Source organism: Neolamprologus brichardi, chromosome 9 (assembly GCF_056152115.1).
Source record: "Neolamprologus brichardi isolate AB-2024 chromosome 9, ASM5615211v1, whole genome shotgun sequence".
NCBI classification, from domain to species: Eukaryota; Metazoa; Chordata; class Actinopteri; order Cichliformes; family Cichlidae; genus Neolamprologus; species Neolamprologus brichardi.
The window spans coordinates 40,126,244-40,135,509 of record NC_142112.1 but is presented as its reverse complement, the minus strand read 5'-3'; the positions used below and the strand labels follow the sequence as shown (position 1 = coordinate 40,135,509).

The 9,266-nt window shown below is 36.4% G+C and overlaps 1 long non-coding RNA gene and 1 pseudogene across 2 annotated transcripts; both read right to left on the bottom strand.

The window, feature by feature from the left end:
* Positions 1 to 403: 403 nt before the first annotated feature.
* LOC148101663 (ribonuclease inhibitor-like) lies at positions 404 to 7,509 on the bottom strand (annotated as a pseudogene). The gene is made up of 6 exons (XR_015719522.1): positions 7,475 to 7,509; positions 7,238 to 7,364; positions 6,965 to 7,061; positions 1,392 to 1,468; positions 735 to 899; positions 404 to 611 (listed from the first exon to the last, which is right to left on the bottom strand). The product of XR_015719522.1 is annotated as a ribonuclease inhibitor-like (transcript).
* LOC148101664 (uncharacterized) lies at positions 2,063 to 6,132 on the bottom strand. Its single transcript, XR_015719680.1, has 6 exons — positions 5,246 to 6,132; positions 4,020 to 4,093; positions 3,712 to 3,812; positions 3,492 to 3,619; positions 3,311 to 3,405; positions 2,063 to 2,691 (listed from the first exon to the last, which is right to left on the bottom strand). It is a non-coding gene; the product is annotated as an uncharacterized LOC148101664 (long non-coding RNA).
* Positions 7,510 to 9,266: the final 1,757 nt, after the last annotated feature.

Here is a 9,266-nt window from a genome sequence, read left to right as displayed (position 1 = left end):
GGTTCAGTCAAATTTGTTTGGAGTGACGAAACCTGCAGCTTCAGAATCTGTGAGATGACAGCTGTATGCGCCGTTGGGTGAACGATTCACGCTTTGTGTTTACGTCTTCGTGTGGATTCTGTTTGTTTGCTCTCATTTACTGTTTTAGCTGTTTGGTGGTTGTTAAATGGTTTGTGAGCGTTAAACTGAGATTCTGGCATTTCTGGTAAAATACATTTATATTTAAATATCAATCTAGGATTTAATGAATCGATAGTGTTATTCAAGCTAAAATCGATTTTTTTTAAACCCACCCCCTAACTACAAGCACAAAACTCACAGAAGACAAAGTGACAATAATAATAACTTCATTTAAAGAAAAAGAAGAATTTTTATTTTTTTTTACAAAAATATGGAGCTCACAGCCAACACGACCAGGATGATAATTAAACTCTAACAACGAACAAACATTAAACAGTAACAACATTTATTCCATGATGAAAACAAGATGATAACAAAAACGCTGCGGAGAGATGAGGTCCAATCAGAACCAACCAAGCTGTGGAGAGACAAAAAGAGGGCAGGTATCTCTGTGCATCTTACTGGCTGTCAGCTGCATCCAGCTTTATCTCCTGCAAAGATCAACACAGACAACAGCCATCACCATCATCTTTAGCTACATCAAGCTCTGGGATATACTGCATACATAATAATATACATGTAACACAGTGTTGCTGAAATCAGCAGTGACTCACTCCACTCTTAAGTCTGGAGTCTCCACAAGATCAGACAGCTGCTTCACATCTAAATCCCGCAGGTTGTTGTACTTCAGGTCCAGCTCTCTGAGATGAGAGGGGTTGGACTTCAGAACTGAAGCCAGAGAAGTACAGCTGATGTGCGACAAGCTGCAGCTCCTTAAACTTTAAAAACATGCAAGTTTATTTATCAGCGTTTCAAACACCTGAAGCCAACATGCAGTTTCAAACAGTGAAAAAGACCTCTCATTAATATGGCCGACAACATGCTACTGCCTCTAAAACACCCTTATGTCAGCACTCATGCAGACTAGTTACATGTCAGGAGAAAAGCTAGTGCTAGAGCACAGAGCCTACATACTTCATGCAGGACAACGTTATTATTTTCAGTTTGTCTACTTTAAGATAAAGCTGGAAGGCTATAAAAGTGTAAGGACATATTTACCTCTGAATATTTCAGTCAGTACAGTTTTTATGAATAAAAATCACAAATCATGAGACAATCTTACAGCTGTCACTCTGAGAAGTGTCTATGATTGGATGAAAATCACTGAAAACAACAGATTTTACAGCGAAGACTCAGTGGGGTCAGTGTAACAGTCATATCTGCAACTGTCACATATTCATTTCAGCAACAACTAAAGTGTGATGTCTGACCTCAGTTTCTCCAGTGTACAGCAGGGACGCTCCAGAAACCCACACAGATGTTTCACTCCTGCATCCTGCACATTGTTGTTACACTGCAAAAACCCACCTCCTTAATACTAGATAAATACACTTATTTTTGGTGAAGTTTTGCTTAAAACAAGTGAAATTATCTGCCAGTGGGGTAAGTGTTTTTTTCTTATTAAGATTTCTTGAAATAAGAACAATATCCAGATTTAAATAAAGCTAAAAATAAGTATTTTACACTTATTCCAGGCAACAAATCAGAACATTGAAACTTAAAATAAGCTTTAACCACTTATTCTAGGGAACAATTAGATAGTTAAATCTTAAAATAAGCCTTACACACTTATTCCAAGCAACCAATCATGGCAATTGAAACCTAAAATAAGATTTAACCACTTGTTCTAAGCAAAATGTTGAAGAAATTAAATCTGAAAATAGGCATAAAACACTTATTCTAAGGAACAAATCAAGGCAAATAATCTAAAAACTAGTACATTAAATCATTTTAAAGATCTTAAAATAAGTTAAAAAATAATAGATTGTAGTCTAAATCTTCTTAAATTCAGTGAAATAATCTGCCAGTGCAGTAAGATAATTACACTTGATAAGAATTCTCAAAATAAGAAAGATAAAGCCAAATTAAAGCAGGCAAAGTATACTGTGTACATGACCTTTATTGGAAACAAACTCTCCAAACAGTAACAAATATTTCAGTGAATCATAGTACACAAAAATTTAAAGACACATTGTAAGTGTAACATTGTTATTTTGTGTTCCTTTTAGAAGTGCTAAACCAGTTAGCTACTCAACATATAAAATGTAATAAAAAGAGCATTTGCAATTTTAAACACAATTTGCAGAACAGATGTGTTTAAAGAAAAAAGTACTTTGTATTACATTAATAAGAATAAAAAAAAAAGAATTCAAGTGTAAATTGCAACTTCAAAGCTATCAGGCCCAAACCTTCCAACACAGACCTAAGTTACATCTTGCTCAAACAGCTCTACGTTTCAATAAACATTCCTACAGCCTGCCATGACTTTTTTGTATGAGCCTGTGGTGTCTTGCTCATGGATTTTGTCCTTTAACACTTCAGTCTAAATGACAGACAGAAGCGTTGCCACACATTTAGGATAGGTGAGATGCAGGGTGTAGTAGTATGCCATAAGATACAGCAAACCTTCTCCAAGGTCATCTGTGGTCAAATGTGGTGATGAGAGTGGTTCCAACTGCAATAAGACAGCGGGACCCTTCAAAGAGCAGAACGGGGCTGACGCTGGATCTTCTGTTGGCAAAAGAAAAACAAAGACAAAAATTGTACAATGTACGGAGAAACTCCAAAGCTATCAGGGTAGTTCAAGTATGTATTAGACTTAGACTTCACTTTATTGATCCCTTTGGGGTGCACCCTTCGGGTGATACATGAATGATGACAACCATAGATCAGATGTGCTACAGACCATATTAATGTTATTTTTCTTTAGATTGACAAATACTGTATAGAAAAAAAATAAAAATTATATATATATATATATATATATATATATATATATATATATATATATTTATTCATGCCATTGAAAAATGTAATAAATTCTGCCTCATCACCGTTAGGATTATGTCTTTACACACTTTAGGAAATGACAAAGATGCTGCACCTGTGATAGTTAAATATGTAATTATTTCCATTTTGTTTTTAATTTCTTTATGATTTTCTTTATTATTTTTATTGAAATTTTTTTTATCTCAGTGTTTGTGCCATTTCAGATTTCTGCACACCTTTTCCAAATATAAACTACATTGTTGGAGGACTTGGCATGGATAAAAAGGCCATATGCCAAATAAACTGTTAAAGTGAAGGCTTTATGGGCATTATTTGATAACAAATATGAAGAAACACAGACCTGAAGGACATCAATCAGTGCTTCACTGGCATGTCCCATCTTCTTGGGTGGTGCAACTTGTGATGGGAAGAAAGTTGGTAGTGTCCTGAACAGGGCTATGAACAGAACAGGAAAGAAAGAACTAAATCAAATTTCAGTTCAATATTCAATATTATTGCCATAATTGTAATCTTTCACTTACAACTGTTGTCACCAGAACTGCTCCTTGGTGGCAAAAGCATGTTTGATCCACCACTTGAATCTGCATCATAATCTTCTCCCTGGTCACATGGTGAGATGTCCATGAGACGCCTTTTCTTTAGTCTCATCCTAAATAAGAAAACGAAAATAGTTATATTACAGGAGTCCTAAACAAAATGTGTCATGCTAAGTGTTTTTAAATCAAAAGCGGCAAAACTTGCCCACAACTGTTTCCTCCTCATAAAATTTTCAGGCCCTGGAAGCAGGTCCCTTAAATCGTCCCTACTGAGGGTGTGGAGCAAGACCTCATCTATGTCTGCAGCTGTAAATAAAAGTCAGTAACTTTCAGAAATGTAAAAGTTGTACAACAATTCCAAATTGTCATTTTGTCAAATACATTTAAATGTAATTTAAATATTTTATTGATCTGACAACATAAAACTGATTCTATGTACGATCACTGTCAGTGTGTGCAACACAAAATTCATTTAGACATTAATTTGCATAAATATGCATATGCTTGGCCTACCATTTAGAACCGAAAGGCTGCAATCATCCAAACCCTCCATGATTTACTGGTGTAGCTTTTGTCAGAACTTTTCCCTGAGGAAAGAAAAACATATGTTTGGGTCAAAAAGAAAAACTGAGTCAAGACACCACCTGCCATGGATCCAAAGTCTATGCAATCAGACACATGGATAAGGTGCAAAAGACAGACCAAGTAGAGCCTGTGTTAATTCAATGGTTAAGTCTTATAAAATTGCTTACTTAAAATTTATGACAAGGCTATTCCAAACTAGTTTTCAAACTAAAACTAATAGTGCCCAACTGCTTGTCAAATCATTCAACAAATGACCACAGCTCAGATTAGGCCACTTCATCCATAAGAAAAAATGTTACCTCGGTTCAGCAAGGTTAAAGTGACCTGATTGATATTAATAGTTTACAACATAAATAATTGGAAGCAAGTTCACATCTTCTCCAACTTACAAGTTTATATGATTAATCATAATCTGTCGGAAATGAGGCTTAAAGTAAATCTATAGGTAAAGATGTCTTTCATAAATGTGCATTATTTTTATTCCCTTGTGTTATCTTTAATTTCATTACCCAAACTGGACTTGCAAAAAATAGTAAAATAATAAAATTTGAATAAACTCATGTTGGTTAAATGTAATTTTGGTCATAAAACAGTTAACTCTTGATGACTTAAGTAAATCCTCATTTAAGTTAAATATAGATCTGTCCAACACCCCTGTCTTTTTCCATAACAAAAAACAGCATTGTAAAGTTATGAGCCCGATTGCGAGATTTGTCTCAAACCAGTATCGGTCCTCCCAAGTTGCACACACAAACACACCAAGCACAGTGCAGACAGAGAGCACGCGGCTTAAGAAGGAAAAAAAAACACCGCAGCTTTTTATTTTCCGTGGGTGGGAAACACAAAACGGACTTTTGCAAAGGCGGATATCAACTGTAGTTCTTTTGTCATATAGCTATGTTAAGTATATTGAACACGAAGCTAAATTTACCTAACTAGCACCATTAATAATTTTAAACTATCACTGCATGCTAACAATTCAGCATACTGAATGAACTAAGCTAGCTAGCTGGCTAGCAGTTTTGGCTAACTACCCATTGGTAGTGAACTGATAATACTGCCTCGGTAAAACTTAATATTTGACCACGACTGATGTTACTACAGTAAGTCAAAGCTAAAAGAACCCGAAATGTTTGTAAGCAAAAGTTAATTACCTCAACAGAATCCAGTCCGAACCTGCTCCCTCGTGTCCTCCGATTCAAACAGTGAGATAATGGACAGAGCCACTTGAGGGCAGCCAGGGGGGAGGTAGTGTTACACATTTTCGTCTGTGTAAAGCTTGTAAAACGTGAACATAACATGCATAATGAACCTGCATTCGAAAAACTAATTTTAACAAATAACCCATCAATTACTATGACTGTTGTAGTCGTCTTTACAATTACATTACTACACAAGTTAAATGCAGACTTGGTATAAACCACCCCTTCAAACTTGGTATTGACCTCTACTACTCTGCCCGCCAAGAACTTCTTTCAGGTCTTTTCCCCAAACAAGATGGCGTGTTGGAGGTGTGGGATTTGTTTTGTTTTTGTTGCCTTAACAGTAAAGTCTCTTTTGAGCCATATTAATACAATTCATAGCAGTAGTCCAGACTTTTGTGTGATATGTGGGATGGTTGTACGGAGGAATACAGGAACCTAATCTAGTGCTAATACATTATTTAACTTTTTAATATGAACTAGACTATGGAACACCAAAGTGTTAAAACGTGTCATTTAATTTTTATTTTACATTGTGTATTTTTATAATATTTTATTAAATATTTATTTCACTACGATTCTTTTTTGTAATAATAGAAACATTTTGAGACACTTTAATTTTAAGCACCTGTTTAAGCAGCAGCCAATGAGCGTTCAGGTCCCACCCTGATTGCCTGAATAAGAAATTCAGTTGTTAAATGACCTCAAATAAATACACCATTATGAAAAACCCCATTATGAAACAAAAACAGACTTTGGGAAAAAGAGATTTTGGAATATAAATTCATCGAATTTAATAAAATGTCTCAAAAAATGTTCTATAATTCATAAAAAAAAATTTAATGCTACTTTAGCTTCAAGTGACAACAGATTAAAACAATCCCCTGGACAAATGCTTATATTGATCAAGATTTTGCCATTCTTTTATCAAATTTATTTTGGATTTAATTGAAATTGTTAAAATACTTTTTGCCCCAGTTGTGTCTTTACAAACTGTGTCCAAACTAAAAAAATGATAGAAGATTACATGCTGCATCTTCCCTCTCAGATTATTGCCCTGGGACCTGTAATTTGTCATACGTGTATGAAATAGAGTCTAAACGCAGTTTTTTTTAAAAAACAATGGTCAGCCAAATTAAACTTTAAGAATGTGTGCAAGTCTCTTGTAAACCACAATCAGCTGCTGGAGTGTTGTCAAAGTGAAGCAGGAACTGAGCATCCAATATTTGTAAATGAGAAAGGACTAGGTCCTGTATCAGAGGTTGCTAATATGGAGTTTTTGGTGATTGAAGATGCTATACATTATGCCGTTAGAGTAAAGTGGCTTATTTTACATGGTAACAAATACATCTGTGACACGTCTCAGGTCTAAATATACCTTCCAATGATTGACTTTCTTATTTCAAGGAAAAAGGTGAATGTTTCTTATTTTAAGATAATTTTTTGTTTTACACTCTATCTAAAAGCTATTTTTGCTTGAAATAAAGGTGAAATGGTTCATTTTTAGATTTACAGACTAAATAAGAAAAAAAAGGAATATATACTTAAAACAAGTCTAATCATCTAGCACATGAGACTGGAAACTAGTTTGTAATGTTCAAAACAAGATGGACAAGATAATCTGGCTAAATTTAAGACAATAAATCTTGTTAAGCTACAAGAAATTTGCAGTGTACTCAGCTCCAGATGTTTCAGATGGGAGGGGTTGGACGTCAGCGCTGATGCTAGATATGCACAGCTGATTTCTGACAAACCGCAGAGACTGAAACTGAAGGGATTTGAAAATATGAAGTGAATTAAAAAGGACAAACTGTCTGATCCCCCAACCAAACTCTATATGTCATTAGTGTGGTCATCTGATTAATCTACTACCTTAGTTGATATTCAACCCACAGTCAACTTTCACTCACAATATTGTCAGACAGAAACATGACAGACTCTGACCTGAGTGTCTCCAGATTAGAGTCTGGACTCTGCAGAAATCCACACAGCATCTTCACTCCTGAGTCCTGCAGGTTCATGTTATAGTTCAGGTCCAACTCTCTCAGATAGGAGGGGTTGGACTTCAGAGCTGAGACCAGATGATCACAGCTGGTTTTTGATAAACTGCATGAATCTAATCTGAAAAAAAAGAATAAAACACAACAGAAGTTATTTTACTTCCATGAAGCAAAAGCGTACACAGTGATCGTCTCTGTGAGTGCTGCGAGTTTCATTTATACACTTCTTCCAATGTCATCCTGGGAAAAGATATGTGTGCGATGCTCTGGATAACAGAGAGCAGAGGAGCCACAACAAGGCCCGAGAGGACAGAGACAGAGGGACACATGCCTTCAGCTCACTGTAGAGAGTGCTGTATAACTTTAAAACAAAAAACTGGGATATACCTAAATGATCAGTCTACAGATGACGCCGAAAACATCCGTTAAAAACCAAACAAACAATTAACCAAAAATGGATTCTAGCAAAAAAACAAAAAAAAAACAAACAACCTGCACAGATAAAAATGATCCAAAGTGTTTAATCCTCCTTCAGTGTAAAGATGGATGAAGGTCCTAAATCACACTGTGAAGCCAGAGTGATACAGACGGAAGACGGCTGCAGGAAAAACAGGGGAAATAGGAAGGAAATCTGCCCCTGGTAATATCCTTGGACTTCAAAGCTTAAAAGCATTCATATGGGGTTAAGGAAGGATTATGATACTGATTCTGAATACAAATCCATCCATGACCCTCTACTCATGGGGTCTCCTCCTCTCTGTCTGAATACAACCTCCAGGAGGCGTCCAGAGGCCCAGAGCGTTTGAATCTCTATACTCCATATATGACTCTTTCGATACGAAGGAGGAGCAGTTCTACTCTGAGATCCGTCTGGATGTCGAAGGCCCTCATCTCATGTTTAAGCTCAGCAACATTATGGTGAAATCTGGCCGGTTGCATTCATGACCTTCCTCTTTCAGTTATTACCCAGATCTGATGACTACAGGTGAGGGTTGGAAAGTAAATGGACTGGGAAAATGAAGGCATCATCTTTCAGTTCTGCTCTTTTCACCACAAGAATCCAATATAACACCAGCATTATGACAGAACCATAATATTTGAAAAGAACAGAGGAGTTAAACTCCCACAATCCCTTCATGGTCAGGATGAATCTGCACTGCACACATCTAATCTAAGGTTTTGATGTGATGAGATTTACACTCCCATCAAAGCCACTCGAATCACCAGAGTCCAAAAATCAGAATACTATGATAAAAACCCAAATGAGGAAGGTCTCTACTTGAGCTGCAGCTGTGGAATATTTAAGTAATCTTGATTTCTATCAATTATTCCATTGATTCATGGAGTGACTGGATAAGAAATACGTGTTTCTCATTAATGAGCAAACATTCAAAGGAGAAAAAAACAGGCCTTTCACGTTGGTTTCCATTCTGCAAAGTTTTTCTGTTGCTGAAAACAGACGTTATGATGACATAGATGTTAATTAACCTTAATAATAATTAGGTGTCCTACCTAACATCCCTCAGGTTAGTGAATCTGAGTCTTATTGGCCCATCTACATTTTTATTGGCTTGTTAAAAAGGATTTCCTTTTTTACTTTTAAACATTGATGCAATTTAATTAACACAATATTTTATATTAATTAAAAAAATAAGATTTTCACGCGGTCTGTCCTTGAACCTCAGGTCCTCTACCAGAGGCCTGGGAGCTTGAGGGTCCTGCAGTATCTTAGCTGTTCCTAGGACTGTGCTCTTCTGGACAGAGATCTCCGCTGTTGTTCCCGGGATCTGCTGGAGCCACTCGCCTAGCTTGGGAGTCCCTGCACCGTCACCTTCACCCTCCACATCTTCTCGAGCTCTTCTCTGAGCCCTTGGTATTTCTCAAGCTTCTTGTCTTCCTTGTTCCTGATGTTGTTGTCATTGGGAACCGCTACATCGATCACTACGTCCGTCTTCTTCTGTTTGTCCACCACT